Source organism: Pseudophryne corroboree, chromosome 1 (genome assembly GCF_028390025.1).
Source record: "Pseudophryne corroboree isolate aPseCor3 chromosome 1, aPseCor3.hap2, whole genome shotgun sequence".
NCBI classification, from domain to species: Eukaryota; Metazoa; Chordata; class Amphibia; order Anura; family Myobatrachidae; genus Pseudophryne; species Pseudophryne corroboree.
The window spans coordinates 660781742-660798274 of NC_086444.1; the positions used below are offsets into that span (position 1 = coordinate 660781742).

General features: G+C 43.3%; 1 long non-coding RNA gene across 1 annotated transcript in view; it reads right to left on the reverse strand.

Annotated features, from left to right (window-relative positions):
- Window positions 1-6456, reverse strand: part of LOC134932518 (uncharacterized) — a 96141-nt gene extending 89685 nt beyond the window's left edge. Inside the window, exon 1 of the long non-coding RNA XR_010179389.1 lies at window positions 6371-6456. This is a non-coding gene — a long non-coding RNA (uncharacterized LOC134932518). The remainder of the gene's footprint in view (window positions 1-6370) is intronic.
- Window positions 6457-16533: the final 10077 nt, after the last annotated feature.

Sequence of the window (16533 nt, forward strand, 5' to 3'; positions counted from 1 at the left end):
CAGAGTAGCAAAAGAACCCCATCAGGTTAAACGACTGACTCCAGTCTTACTGCTAGGTCTGGATTGGCAGAGTGTAATACCAAATCCCAAGGCCTATTTGCAGTAAGCAACAAACAAATACAAAGTTTACACAGTACTAGCTAGCTTTCAGGAACTGACTAACCAACAAAGATTCAGCAGCATCTGCCTAACCTGAGAAGAGGGTTTATATAGCAGGTGCTGTCCACGCCCCACTCAGACCTCACAGACTGTGAGCACAAAAACCAGCACCGGATCCCCTGCCGTGCACAGAGCCTGTAACCACTGCACAGCAAAAGACCCGAACCTGAGTATCAGCTACGCTGAGGTTACTCCGCTAGCACTTGTCTCCCGGTTGCCATGACGACGTGGCAGCACAGAGCAGGAGACCCTAACAGGTCAATAGTGACCAGGTCCTAGCTAAGCACTCTAGTCAGTCAGATGGGAAGGAAGCAGATCCTGACTCTGTTGATATCTCAACATCTATAATCTTTGATGGGGACTTAATCCAATTTCTGGCGCTTTATAGACACTATTACACCATTTTGTTGTCTAGACCATTTCTGGGCATCACTTCAGAGAACATTGTACTCTATCTGATATATTCCTTTAGAGGAGAGCCTTTTGAGTGGGCGACCAGCCTAATGAAAGCTGAAGATCCCATTCTTCAGGATCCCCCAGCATTCAGTGATGCAGTTATTAAAAGATATGGTTCCAAAGAAATTGGTTCAGGTTCCTCTAAGTCACCCGTCTTGTCTGCTGAGAGTCCACCAAATACTGTAAACTCGGCACAAGAGTCTCAGCCCGTTGTTTTGACTGCAGGATGTGCTTTTCTGTCTTCTTCTTATAGTAGTACTTTGCCTGAAAGTTCAGCTCCCAAGGTTAAGAAACCTATCTCTGATTTGAACGCAGCCTTGCTGGGTGGTACCATCAGTTCAGACAATGTTTGGGGAATTACCTTGGTCAGACCTCAAGAACTTTGTAAAAATAGGAAGAAGAAGAAAAAGAAATGATTATTGACTCTTGCCTTGTTAAAAAAAAAAAAAAAAAAAAAGATTTTTTTTTTTCCCCTTGTCTTGTGTTCAGTGGCCACCGTCAAGTGGGGGGCACCGTTACAAGCTGTTGCCACAGCTTGTTTCTGTTAGACCAGTGTGTCAGTTTTTTTTTTTGTATCCCTTGTTTTGGAAAGTCTGAATTTTGGGGTCCTTTGACCCCTCCTCAAGGGGGGGGGTAATGTTATGAGCCACGGCTGTGGCTCATTCCTGTTTTGCATTTTGGTTATGTATTTTATGTTATACTTCTGTTTATGTTCCCCGTGGGTGTCATGGGGTGTTCGGAGCTCACCCTTAAAGAGAGGGTACTGTTATGAACCACAGGTAGTGGTTCATTCCTATTTTATGTTTATAGTTGTCTTGCAGGCCAGGATTTCCCATTGCTCTGGTTTAGAATACTCTTGTTTGCTACCGGTGGTGAGTCTGTGTAATTGCAGCTTGTTCCCATGTGTTCAGCCTCACCTGTCTGTTGATTGCACCTCTCAGTTGTGCAGCAGGTCAGCTGCACGACATAATTAATTAAGACTCTCTGTTATATTCTGGCTCAGTGCAATTCACAGACACTGGTGATATTTCCTGGGTTCCAGAGTTCTTGAATTCTGAGCTAGTCCCTGCCAGTTCCTGAGCTCCTGTCTAGCAGTGTCTGTCTAGCTGCTTTGAGTGTCGGTTCCTGTGTCAATTCCAGTGTCGATTCCTGTGTCAGTTCCTGTGTCTGATTCCGTGTCCTGCCATGAAGCATTCCTGTCCAGAAGTCCTGTGGCTTTGTCTGTGCCTGGTCGAATATCTGGCTTCTTGGTGTCCACCGGTCTGTCGTTTGGGATTCTGCCTGTCCTCCAGTTCTGAGAGTCTGTGTCGGCTACATTGGGGGTTCCTGTCTGTTTGCCAGCATTTGTACCGGTTCCGTGAGTAGCGGCTTCGCCGCGTCCGTCGGCCTAGGCCGCAGTATTCTTTTGTTATATTTAGTTCCTGGTGTTTTGCAGAGGGTTTTGCTTATGCTGTCACCGTTGGTACACAAAAGTATTGTGTCGGCGTGTGGACAGCATTTCCTTTGTTGTTCTTTTCCTTTGACGGCGTGCCGCACATACGTTTAGTTTTTAGGTAGTTTATAGCCCCTAGCGTGGTTGTTTCAGTTAGAGGTCCCCTTATTATTACCCTGTCTCAGTTCACGCCTTTTCTCTCTTTAAGACCTGAGGGGGCATCGGAGTTGGGCAGACCTAATCCGCCCCTCAAACGCTGCTGCCATGGGCCCAAGAAACCATAGTCGTTCAGGCGTGAATTGATAACACGGGTAAGGCAATGGAGGTAGGGTGCTAGGGGCTATTTCCTTCCCATTTCCACACCACACCTTATTTCAGCATCACGTTCTGGTGCTCAGGACTCACTACGCAACATCTCCCTTGTTCTGAGCACCAGGAACCTAACATTCGTAAAAGGAGTCTTACACATCCATCCTCCCTTTGTACCTCTGAGACACTATGAGATCTTTACGTGTTGTTGCGATTACTGCAATTTCTTAGATTGCACCTTTCGGTATGGTTAAGTTGAAATTCCTCACTTGGAAAGTGGTCATGCGGTTGACCTTGGCATCCGCAAGGCGAGTGTCTGAGTTGCCGGTTTGGTCTCACAGGAGCCCTGTTTAATCTTCCATGAAGATAGAGCGGAGTTGAAAACTCGGCAGCAGTTTCTGCCAAAAGTGGTTTCATCGGTTTCAATTGAACCACCCTGTTGTGGTGCCGGTGGCTACTGACGTCTGGGCGACATCGGAGTATCTCGATGTGGTCGGAATGTTGAACATTTGTGTTGCCAGATTGGCTCAGATCAGGAAAACTGAGGTTCTGTTTATCCTATATGCTCCCAACAAGATTGGGGTTCGTGCTTCCAAGCAGAGTACTGCACGCTGGATCTGTAATACGATTAAGCTTGCTCGTTTTACAGCTGGATTGCCGTTACCGATATCGGTGACGGCCCATTCTACCAAGTAGGTGGGGTCATACTGGGCGGCTGCCCGAGGGGTCTCGGGTTTATAGCCTTGCAGAGCAGCTGCTTCGTTGGGTTCAAAAGATTTTGCAAATATTCTACAAGTTTGATACCCTGGCTGTTGAGGCCCTCTTGTTTGGGCGATTCGGTGCTGCAGAGTCATCCGCACTCTCCTGCCCGTTCTAGAGCTTTGGTATAGACCCCATGGTCCTTTTGGAGTCCCCAGCATCCTCTAGAACGCATGAGAAAATAGGATTTTAATACCTACCGGTAAATCCTTTTCTCTTAGTCCGTAGAGGATGCTGGGCGCCCGTCCCAGTGCATACTGTATCTGCAGTTATTGGTTATGGTATATATGTTGGGTTGCTTTTCAGTCAGTCTGTTGCTGACGTTATTCATGCCACGGCATGCGGTTTGCTATTTTTGGTTGTGATTACACACAGGTTGTGTTACAATTTCGGTCAGCATATTGCTGTATATTTTTTCATGCCATCGGCTGGTGTTCTATTGAAGGCCACGTTCTGCGGCATGTTTGAGGTGTGAGCTGGTATGACACACACCGTGTTTACAGAATAAATTCTTTCCTCAAAATGTCCGTCTCCCTGGGGGTATCTGGACTCCAGGTCGACACACCTTAGGTCGACGCCAATTGGTTGACACACCTTAGGTCGACATGGACAAAAGGTCGACATGGACAAAAGGTCGACAGGAACAAGGTCGACATGGAAAAAGGTCGACATGACTTTTTCACAATTTTTTTCTTTTTTGGAACTTTTTCATACTTAACGATCCATGTGGACTACGATTGGAACGGTAATCTGTGCCAAGCGAAGCGGAGCGGAGCGAAGGCACCATGCACGAAGCATGACGAGTGAAGCGAGACATGCGAGGGGACGCGGTGCACTAATTGGGGTTCCCGGTCACTCTACGAAGAAAACGACACCAAAAAAACATAAAAAACTCATGTCGACCTTTTTCTATGTCGACCTTGTTCCTATCGACCCTTTGTCCATGTCGACCTTTTGTCCATGTCGACCTAAGGGGTGTCGACCAATCGGCGTCGACCTAAGGTGTGTCGACCTTTTTGTTGTCGACCTGGAGTCCCAGACCCTTTCTGGGCACAGTTCTATAACTGAGGTCTGGAGGAGGGGCATAGAGGGAGGAGCCATTTCACACCCATTCAAAGTCTTATAGTGTGCCCATGTCTCCTGCGGATCCTGTCTATACCCCATGGTCCTTTTGGAGTCCCAGCATCCTCTACGGACTAAGAGACAAGGATTTACAGGTAGGTATTAAAATCCTATTTTATGTGTGCAATGGCAAAATATCTGGATGTGAATTTTGCCATTGCTAGTTGCAGGATTGCAGGAAACATGCGAGTTGCATCCTATTACATTGTGCGAGTACTAAAAAAGTGTGATTTTAGCACTAAACTCACACACTTTCAAAACTTGGACCCTATTACATCTTACCACCTATACGTATATTTGTATTTTAATTTTAAAGTATAAACTAATTAAAATGCATTTCTTTGTTCTGAAGTACATCTCCACTTTTTAAAGTGTTGAAATTAGAAATAATACACTATTTTTTTTTAAAGGTATTTTTGAAACTTGCAAAAAACACTTCACATTGCACAATATACTTATACACTTCTCATCAGTGGCGTAAATAGGGCGGGGCAAGCAGGCTATATGTACTGGGTGCCGTGGTGGGCCTAGCAGAGCGGGGTGCCACTTGCAAAGGCATCATACCTGCAAAGCCCGGGAGTGTGACCATGATGCCAGTGTCTTGTCATGCTCCCTTCAGCCCCTGCTGTGGTGTCTTCTGGCACCTGCTGCCTGGCCTCACCATCCAGCCAGCTCCCAGAAGGTGAGGGCAGGAAGGAGGGGGGAGACAAACACAGGGAGACATAGAGGGGGGAGAGAGACAAAAAGAGACATAGCATGAAGGGGGCTGACACAGAGAGACATCGAATGAATGCAGGTGGGAGATGATGTGGTTGAGAGAGACATAGAATGATTGCAGGTGGGAGATGATGGTGTGGTTGAGAGAGATGCAGGGGGAGATGATGGTGTGGTTGAGAGAGATGCAGGGGCAGACGATGGTGTGGCTGGAGATGATTATTTGCTGAGATGATGCAGGGAAATGATCACATGGCTGAGAGAGGACCCGGGGGGAGATAATGGTGTGGCTAAGAAATGCAGCGAGGAGATGATGGTGTGGCTGAGAGACGCAGGAAGGAGATGATGGTGTTGGTGAGAGATGCAGGGAGGAGATGATGGTGTGGCTCAGAGGTGACCCAGTGAGTAGATGATAATGTTTCTGAAAGATGCAGGGAGTAGATGGTGTGGCTGAAAGATGCAGGAAGAAGATGATGGTGTGGGTGAAAGATGCAAGGGGGAGATGATGGTTTGGCTAACAGACGCATGGGGCACGAGTCTGGTTGAACCGATGTTGTATGATGATGACCATTGTAATATTCCTACACAAGCAGACATCTTCCAGATGATATGATATTGTACATGAACAGTGAATACTGACTAAAGAAGCCGTCTTTCTAGGGAGGATAAATTTCTTCAGCAGTTCCCCATTTTGAGAAACCATCATATAAGGTGCATATAAAATGAAACGGAATGTTACCAGAGTGACGAGAAATGGGTGGCATGTCATGTCAACACTCCCTATTTCCGTTGGCAATGCCCCTTCCAGCATGTGGACATGCCAAAGGCAACCCTTTTAAATGTAGGGACTCAATTACCTGACACTTCCACAAGCACTTCTGCAGGTAGCACCCCAAACACAACTCCCATGGCTACTCCAACAAGTGTGGCGCACTCGAGAGCCAGAATGCACGCTACATACAGGGCAGGACTCATCTAGGGGTAGGCAGATACGATAATAAATGTTTGTAATGTTTTTTTTCCCCTTTTATAAAAAATCTAGTTATGCCAGTGGTTCCCAAACTTTTTTGAATCACGGCACCCTAGAGTATCAGAATTTTTTTCACGGCACCCCTAAGCCAATAGTTTCTTATTGAAAAATTTAGAAAGAAATATTACATTAAGTAAATTGTCTTTATATGTCATCCTTAGAGTAACTTATGTGGTGAGGGACCAGATTTGCTTCTGATTGTCAATATATTTTATGATTGGCAGCCATTAACACTGGATTTGCTTTTTACATTGACCATGCAGAATTTGAATTGGTTCTGGACCACCAACCCGAGGCACCCCTGCAAGTGTCCCGAGGCACCCCAGGGAGCCATGGCACACAGTTTGGGAACCACTGAGTTATGCAAAGAAGTATATTTTGTTTCTTACCTTTATTTTTATTTTTTTAAGTAAACATTTTCATGATTACATGATCTTTGCATTCTTTGGGTTTATTTTAAACCTTCCTGTTCTGTAAATATATTGTTTAAATAAAACTTGTTAATTGCAGTCTTTTTAAAGATAAAGGTACATTGTTAAAAATGTATTGATTAACTAGTAATGTATTGTGTTTCAAAAAAAATCATACACACAATGGTGAAATGTTTGGAAACATTTTAGAGGGACCAAGGCACATACAATTTTTTTTTTTTTTTTTAGCAATGTACTTTATATAATTTTGTGTACAGTGTTATGCCCATGTTTGCAAACTGATTGTAGGTAAATTCCTGTGCTTCATTGTTATTTATGGAAAGTACTTCCGAGTTTGACCTATGGTGTATTTGATTGTATTTGCATGTTTGGCCATGTTTGGTGCTTCAATTCGATAGAACACTCCTGTGTTCGTCTTGAGTAAACTCCTTTTTTTTTTTTAAATGGCTAAACACACCTGAGAATGCAAACTCGACCAATCGCGATTCTTAATAAATTTAGCCCTTAGGTGGGTATTTATCAAAGCTAGGAGAGAGATAAAAATGTGAGAGGTAAAGTACTAGTTAATTAGCTTCTGCTTTACATTTTACAGGCTATGGGCCTTATTCAGCTTCAGTTGCAAAATTGCAAATTCACAAATCGGGCAATTATCGGAAAACTGCTGCTGTGACCACATTGCATGTGCCCGAAGGCTGAAATGCAATTGCAATGCAATCACAGGCCAAGCAAAGTGCTATCGCACAGCAATTGCGATGAAGTGGTCATTTGTGGGAGGTTACATGGCATTTGTGGGGAGTGGTTGAGAAAATGATAGCGAGTCATGGACATTTTCACCGCGTGCATCTGACGTCAGCTGTAATTACTGCAATTAAAAACATGGTGCCACTGCAAATGCAGCCGTGTATGTCCTGCGTATGCATGGGTCAACCGGAATTGTTGATGGTCCTCGAGTATACATCACAATTATGCAAATGCATGCGCAAATTAGCGAATGCATCGGTGGGCATCTATTACCTTTCTGGGTGGCTCTTCACATGTGTTTTTTAGCAGACGCAGTTCTGAGAAAATCGTAATTTCTGTTTCAACAGTGAATCAAGCTGAATAAGACCCTATGTTTAAAACATGACAGGCACTGATTAGGTAATACTTTATCTCTCTCTTCAGGCTTTGATAAATACAGGTTGGGTATCCCATATCCAAATATTCCGAAATACGGAATATTCCAAAATACAGAATTTTTTGATTGAGACTAATATAGTGAAACCTTTGTTTTCTGATGGCTTAATGTATACAAACTTTGTTTAATGCACAAAGTTATTAAACATATTGTATTAAATGACCTTCAGGCTGTGTGTATAAGGTGTATATGAAACATAACTGAATTATGTGTATGTACACAAATTTTGTTTAATGCACAAAGTTATTACAAATATTGTATTAAATGACCTTCAGGCTGTGTGTATAAGGTGCATATGAAACATAAATGCATTCTGTGCTTAGACTTGGGTCCCATCGCCATGATATCTCATTAATGTATGCAATTATTCCAAAATACGGAAAAATCTGATATCTAAAATAGTTCTGGTCCCAAGCATTTTGGATATGGGATACTCAACGTGTACCCCCTTAAGCTGAATTTCATAAACTAATTTAAATTTATAATCGAACATAGTAAAAATTTTAAATCCTTAACATTTATATTCACCATGTACAACAAACAAAATCAAGTCTATAAACCTAGATTCATTTTTAACAGCTGAGATATTGATACCATTTGTAATTATGGTTCCCATCTGTGATAGCACAAGACTAACAAATAAATGTCCTAAACCGGGTAAATCATGTTTTTCACCTTCAGCAGTCCATGACATTATTGACCAGTGTCGGACTGGAGCATGAAGGGCTCAACGGGGGAATGCAGAGGTAGGGGCCCATACTTAAAGATGTACAAACCACCACACAGGTTTGGTTAATCATGAGAGAATATATGGTCTGGGTCCTTTGATAAATATTGTATATAAATATTGCTAGTGCATGCATGATAATGTACCATATTAATAACAGGAATGCACTGTAGAAACCACACCATAGTCCAGTGTAGTATAATGTAACATATGTATAATTAAAGTGCACAGTCTGGAACCTGATCCCTATAGAAGAAGGTGGGGTCCCAGGTAGTGGGGCCCACCAGATGTTTCCTCTGTACCCCTGCAGGCCATCCCAACTCTGCTTTTGACCACAATGCTTCCTGAACCTCAGCACACATTTTAAGAAGTTTATCCATATGTTCCATGCAGGCATAAGAAGGAGATACATATAATCCCAGAGAAAGTTTGAAAACTGGAGCCAAGGCATAAGAAAAAGAAGTAAAACCATTTTAAAATCTGGAAAGTGTACAGTGTAATAGTTCAGACTAATTTAATAGAAAATGATTGTAAAGCTTCTAGAGCTTTCTATAGTTCCATTTTTCTTACCAAGTTCTAAAGACTGTGGGCAGAGGTCCTGGTTCTGATTTGAGCGCAATGATAATGGTCACGCAACTGAGCGACTATCGGCCAACTACACATGCACCGTGATCGCAATGTGCACATACTAAGGTACCTTTGCAATGCCACTTGCAATGAGGATTTAATTGCACAGTGATTGACAGGAATGGGTATAGCGGCAAAAACGCAAGCATGGCCATTTTCGTGGCATTTCTGCCTTCAGCTGTGATCGCACATGCATGGCACCGGTGTTGCTGCTCCTGTGGCCAGTCTGTATGACCATAGACTCACTTGGGGAGCAATATTCCTCATTTCTGTATTGATGCTGCATATGTGTACACTGGACTCTATTCAGTAAGGATTGCAGATTCTGGGTTTTTTCATCTCTACTTGCAACAAAAGCTCAGTTCAGCGAAATTGTCCATAGAAATGCAAGCAATGCAGAGGTGGATGAAAGCGTAAATGCGCATGGTTTCAGATGTACCTTTTGAACCTAATGCAAGTGCGCTCTGACAGTGATGTGTGGTGAGGTGAGGCAGAGCCTTTCCTGTCACACTCCAGTATACCACAGAGTTTTGACAGTATAAATTACATGAAAAATAGAAATATATTCGAAATATCTAAATATCTTTTTTGTATTATTCTAATAATTTTATAGTCAAAACTCTGGAGTACACTGCAGTATGATAGGTGAGGCAGTGCCTCCCCTGACTAACTTGTCCGCACATCTCTGATCAAAACTCACCACATTTCCAGCAGTATATACTGTTGCACCTTTGTATAATGCCCACATGCAGAGCCGGCCATAGGCATAGGCAAACTAGGCAATTGCCTAGGGCATTTGATATGCCTGGGGGCATCAGCAGCTTCTGCTGATTAAAATGTTATGCGGCATGCCTATATTCTGTATGTAGCATTTCATATGCAGATACAGCCACAGTCTCACACAGTATATAGGCATGCTGCATATCAGTTTAATCAGCAGAAGGTGCTTGTGCATCCTATCCACATAGCAATGCAAATAAGATGCATTTTCATTAAAAAAAGGTGCCCAACGTTAGCATTGATGCAAGATTTGTGAGGACACATCTGTATCCAAGCAGAGGCAGAGGTCACAGTGTTAGCGGCAGTGTGAGTGCTGTGTGCATGTGAGTGGGTTGGTTGTGCAGTAGTGTTCGGAATATGTGTAAGGAGCATTATGTGTGTCATGTAAAAATGCATTAATAATGTGCAACATATGTGTAAAGGGCCACTATGTGTGTCATTATGTGTATAAGGGCATTAATAATGTGCGGCATATGTGTAACAGGGTACTACCGTATGTGTGTCATTATGTGTATAAGGGCATTAATAATGTGCGGCATATGTGTAACAGGGTACTACTGTATGTGTGTCATTATGTGTATAAGGGCATTAATAATGTGCGGCATATGTGTAACAGGGCACTACTGTATGTGTGTCATTATGTGTATAGGGGCATTAATAATGTGCAGCAAATGTGTAGGGTGCACTATGTGTGTCATTATGTGTATAAGGGCATTAATAATGTGCGCCATATGTGTAAGGTACATTATGTGTAAAAGGGCATTAATAAAGGTTGTCATAATGTGTAAGGCGCATTATGTTTATAAGGACATTAATGTGTCTCATATGTGTAAGGGGCATTACTGTGTGGAATTTGTGTATAAATGCATTACTAATGTGTTGCATTATGTGTATAAGGTGCTCTACTATGTGGCGTTGCATATAGAAAGGGCACTACTGTCTCGTCTAATGTGAATAAAGAGCAATAAGGTGTGGTGTAATGTGAATAAGGAGCAATTCAGTGTGATGTAATGTGAATAAGGGGCTCTACTGTGAGGAGTAACATTTATAAGGTAAAGTGATACTACTGTGGGATGTAATATGAATTATGGACACTATCGCAAGATAAAATGTGAATAAAGTTGCAGTACTGTGTGGCGTAATTGGAATTGGTGTTACTATTGTGTGGCCATGCCCCTTCCCAGCAAGAAGATGCCCCTTTTTGGGCTGTGCGTCAAATGTGCGAACTGTTCCTATTTAAAATATAGGGGGTACAAGGGCTGCTATGGGTGAGGGGTGATGGTGCTGGGAAAGAGGTGCAAGGTCAGAGGCAGAACCAGCGGTGGTGCTAGGGGGCACCAGCCAAAATCTTGCCTAGGGCATCATATTGGTTAGGGCCGGCTCTGCCCACATTACTCCTTTGGCCAGGGGCGTAGCTACCATAGGTGCAGGGAGTGTGGCTGCTATGGGGCCCAGAGCTGAGAGCACCTTCCCTGGCACAGTTACATGTGTTATATACAAGGGTGTAGCTATCATAGGTGCCCGGAGTGCAGCTGCTATGGGGCCAGAGCTTAGAGGGAATGCTCCCATTTATTGAACTTGCAACTTATATTACAATATTTACAATATAATCCAATAAATAAATAATATATCACATCATGAAACATAATATTACATAAATTAAATGCAATCCGCAATATACCAAGAAAAATCATTAATGTTAAGAAATATTTACAAAAAACAAAACTTCATATTATTATCCCACTATTTACACATTTTGTAAAGGAAAACTGAGCAAAGCTTTTTAGACCTATGCAAAACCTGTTCCATCAAATAACAATATCACAAAAATCTATGGGATGTGGAAGGATAGAAAGAGTTCCAGCTAGACTTTGAAAAAGAATTTATCCCACCCACTCAAGGGGGTTTCAGGTGGCTGCACCAATTGGACCATTTGAGAGCATCCACCCTTTTCCTGTCTAGAACCATCATCCTCTCCACCTTGTGCAGAATCAAATCCACCACTTCACAAGGAAGGATTTTATTCTTTATGGAAACCTGACACCGTGTCATCCATGTGTGATATCTAACTACTAAACTGACTAAATAAATCATGGTCAACTTAAATACACCATATCTTTTGAATGCTCCATAATCCCACTCTGGGTAACTAAGCCCCGAAAGGCATGGGATACCCAAAGCTCCCGAAACTCTCTTGTAAACTGTTACATTAAAGGGGCATTTGATCAAGAAATGGTCCATCGTCTCCACCTCCCCTAGACATTCCTCCCATGGACAACTACAATCATTGTCATTTCTCCTTATCATGTTTCCCTTCACGTAAAGCTTCCCATGGAAAGAAAGCCAAGCAATGTCTCTAAACTTCAACGGTATCCTCTCTGATTTTATGAGAGCCAATCCAGCAGAAGCGACATCACCTGGGCAATCCCTTAGTGACAGCAGAACATGAAAATGGGTTTGCAAAATCCTCTCCCCCAACTACTTCCTGTCAAGGCTTTGGACTTCCCCCACTTCCAGACCCCAACACTTTATCACCTTCAAGGTCTGTACAACGTAGATTGGAATACACCCTTTCCAAATTTGAGGATTCTTCACTTGGTCACCACCTAACCAAAGTTTGAGGAAGGGGGACAACCAGACCTCAAATCCACTTACCCACTGAGGAGGAGTTCCTAACAATAAACTCCCAACATTAAGTTTTAAAAAGTTGTAACAAAAAAGACAACAGGGTTGATCATGCCAGCCCCTCTATCTTTCCTCGACATGTAAGTAATACCTCTCTTGATTAGATTCATCCTGTTTCCCCAAAATAAAATGAAAAACAAGGAGTTCACCCTGACCCATAAAGATTGAGGCAAAAAGCATGCATAGCTGACATATAAATATAATGGGATCAGGTAGGTTTTGCACAAGTCCACCCTTTTCCTGAAAGAGAATTTACATCTCTTCCAGCACTCCACTTTCTTGGCAGCATTCCCCAGACACCTCACCCAATTTAGAGTGGCATAAACGCCATGGTCAAAACAAATACCTAGAATCTTTATTTGAGGACTGGCCCGGGGGAGGCTATCTGGAAGGGAAAATTCTTCCCCTTCCTCCCCCATCCAGAATGCTTCACATTTCTCTTGGTTTACCCTAGAGCATGAGGCTTTAGAGTATTCACAGATGAGCTCTTCCACATCACGTGCCTCTGCCACTGATGACAGAACCACTGTGACATCATCTGTGTAAGCCACCACCTTAAAAGAGAACTCCAGGCCCAGCTGCACCTCTCCCACCGTACCGTTCTCTACCCTTCTTATGAAGGGGTCAATTGCAAATACATACAGGAGGGGACTCAGAGGACGGACAACCCTGGCGGACTCCAGAGCTTACCTCAAAAGTAAGGCCCACCCAACCGTTAACAAGCTGGAAGCTTTCGGCCTGAATGTATATTGTTCTAAGCCAATTCACCACCCTGACTGGAAAATCATACCTTTCAAGTAGGGCCCATAGGTACTCATGGTTTACTTGGTCAAAAGCTTTAGACTGATCTAAAGCCAGCAAGTATTTTCCCCATTTCTCAGCACGGCACCGCTCTATGGCCTCCTAGAGAGCACTAAATGTGCTTCAGCCTTTAGCATACAGTGCTGAGAGGGGGAAAGCAGTTGTTCTGTAAATTCTGACAGCCTGTTGAAAAGTACTTTTGCCAAAATCTTCCTATCTGTATTGAGAAGGGCAATGGGGTGCCAGTTCTCATACAAGATTGATCTTTCCTCTTAGACAGTAATATGAGAGCAGAAATCCTCATAGAAGGAGGGAGGGTTCCCTCACCCAGGCACTCATTATATACTTCTACTAGGCGAGGAATCAAGAGGTCTGCAAATACTTGATAAAACTCAGATGTTATACCATCTGGGCCTGGGGATTTCTTACAATTTAACTTATCAATTGCCATCTTAACTTTCTCTGCAGTCACATCCCTTCCCAAGGTTTCAATCGAGGCTTCTGGATTAGAAAGTCCAGGTGTCTCCCTCAGAAATGTTTCCATCCTTTCTCTGATAAGTGGCTGCTCAGACAAAAGATCGGAGTAATAGGATCTAGTAACTCCCAAGATGCCTTCCTTATCCTCACGAAGAACACCCTGTTTGTCATAAAGACCACTTCCTTCATCTCAACTTATCTTCCGCAATTCTGGTAAGGATCAGTCGAGTGGTATTTGCCAAAATCCCACTCCAAAATCAAAGAATACAGCTGGTTATACTGATATTCCTTCATTTGAGCTTTCACTCGGGAGATTTCCCCACTCTCTCCACACTCAGAAATCAAGAAATCTAATTTGCTTCTCAAACTCACTTTATCAAGTTCTTTTTTGCTACCAACCTCTTGAAGAATCTCCAAATTCTCTTTTTAATTTCTTCCCAATACTCTATCCAGCCTCCAAAACTGTTTCCTGAGATTGAAAGAATTCTTTAAGGGACTGTATAATCTTTTCCTCCTTTAGGAGCTCAGAATTCAGTCACCATAGGCCCCACCCCTTCTGAGTAGCTTCTGAGGCATTCAAAATGACAGAGAGAAAAACGTGATCAGAGGATTCTACTGGCTTTACCTCTGGAGGCAAAGTTTCTTTAGGTCTCTTTAACAAAAAACCTATCTATCCTAGGTATATGACTACCACTACCACTAAAGAAAGTGTAACCTGTAAGGTCTGGAGAATGGTGAACATGCATATCCACCAAACCTGCCTGTCTAATCATACTAGCTAAAAAATTAGAGTCATAGCCCAGGGCTGTCTTTGAACCTCCCCTTTCTTTTGGCCTAATAACGGTGTTGAAATCCCCACCAAAGACAATCTGCTGAGCCGTAAAAAGGAACGGTTTTATCTCCCTGAAGAGACATTTCCTGTCCCATTTTGACTGTGGCCCATAGATATAATGAGCCTCAGGTCATGTCCCCTCAGGTTAACATCTAAAATTATACACCTACCTGCCTGTAATTCTATAACCCTGTGCACAGTTACCATGTCAGTAAACAGCACTGCCACCCCACTGTATGGCTTGGCCACAAGAGACCAATAGGAAGGCCCACGCCTCCACTCCCTTTTTGCCTAGTGGAGGATGTCCAACCTACTAATTCTGGTGTCTTGCGAAAACAAAAAAAAACAATCTCAACTGTATTGAAAAAATCAATGGCCATAAAATGAGCTCGCTCAGAAACTACGGAAGCCACATTAGTGTTGGCACATCATATGGGTTGGGGATCCATGTGCTCACTTTTCCTTTACATTCTTCCCTGACACCCTATTTGAAGACCTTTGAGAGAGGTTTCCCCCTCCCCAATGGCACCCTGCATGCCATCACCATTGCCTGAATTTTGAGACAGGCCACCCTTACTTTGTGAAGGTCCATGATCTGGTGGTTTGCACTCTGACCTAGGTGGCAAACCTGGAACCCCCAACAGATTATCTGCAGGTGCCCCACTTGGTGCAATTACTGAACCTGAGGAATCTATCTCAATATCTTCCTGCTCCTCTAACTGATGTTTCCTCTATTACCATCTCCTGAGCAGGCCAGTCCTTAGAATCTCCAGCCACCTCTTCATCCCCTAAATCTGTGCCTACTGGATCCCACTCTAATCCTTCTTCTCCACTACTCTCCCCACTCCCCACCTGTTTCGTTCTTTTGTCACCTACAGAAGCTTTCTTACCCTGCTCCACTTTTTTAGCAGCCCTGCTTTGTACCCCTAAAAACACAATATCTTTACCTGGACCCTCTTTCTTTTTCCTGACAGCTTCCTCCCTCTGTTCTCGTTCACGCTCCATATTATGGCTTGCACATGGGCATTGACTGTAAGGGTGGCCGTCCTCCCCACATAAGTTACATTTAACATCATAAAAGTCTCTTGACACATGACCAACTTTTGCACAGAGCGTGCATTTGATGACATTACATTCGCTACTCAAGTGGTGAAAATCTCCATATCTGAAGCAGGTGCGTGGCTGAAGCACTGGACCCTGTCTCTACCAATATAGGCCGCAGAAGGAATATGCAAGCAACATTTATCCATACTTTTTAACTGAACCATAGCAGACCACACACCTCCCCAGGCTCCCATTATGAAACCAACCTTTATTAAGTTAGATTGCACTGTGCAGAATCTGGACAGCCAGAACAAAATATCCTGGGCAGGAATGGACTAATTTCTAACTAATATTGTTATTTTAACCTTATCCTGCTTGGTCACTAAATTAGTTCTATAGTTTCTATACCATACTTGCCTACCTGACCCTCTCCATAAGGGAGAAAATAAGATTTTACTTACCGATAAATCTATTTCTCGGAGTCCGTAGTGGATGCTGGGGTTCCTGAAAGGACCATGGGGAATAGCGGCTCCGCAGGAGACAGGGCACAAAAAGTAAAGCTTTTCCAGATCAGGTGGTGTGCACTGGCTCCTCCCCCTATGACCCTCCTCCAGACTCCAGTTAGGTACTGTGCCCGGACGAGCGTACACAATAAGGGAGGATTTTGAATCCCGGGTAAGACTCATACCAGCCACACCAATCACACCGTACAACTTGTGATCTAAACCCAGTTAACAGTATGATAACAGCGGAGCCTCTGAAAGATGGCTTCCTTCAACAATAACCCGAATTTGTTAACAATAACTATGTACAATTATTGCAGATAATCCGCACTTGGGATGGGCGCCCAGCATCCACTACGGACTCCGAGAAATAGATTTATCGGTAAGTAAAATCTTATTTTCTCTATCGTCCTAGTGGATGCTGGGGTTCCTGAAAGGACCATGGGGATTATACCAAAGCTCCCAAAC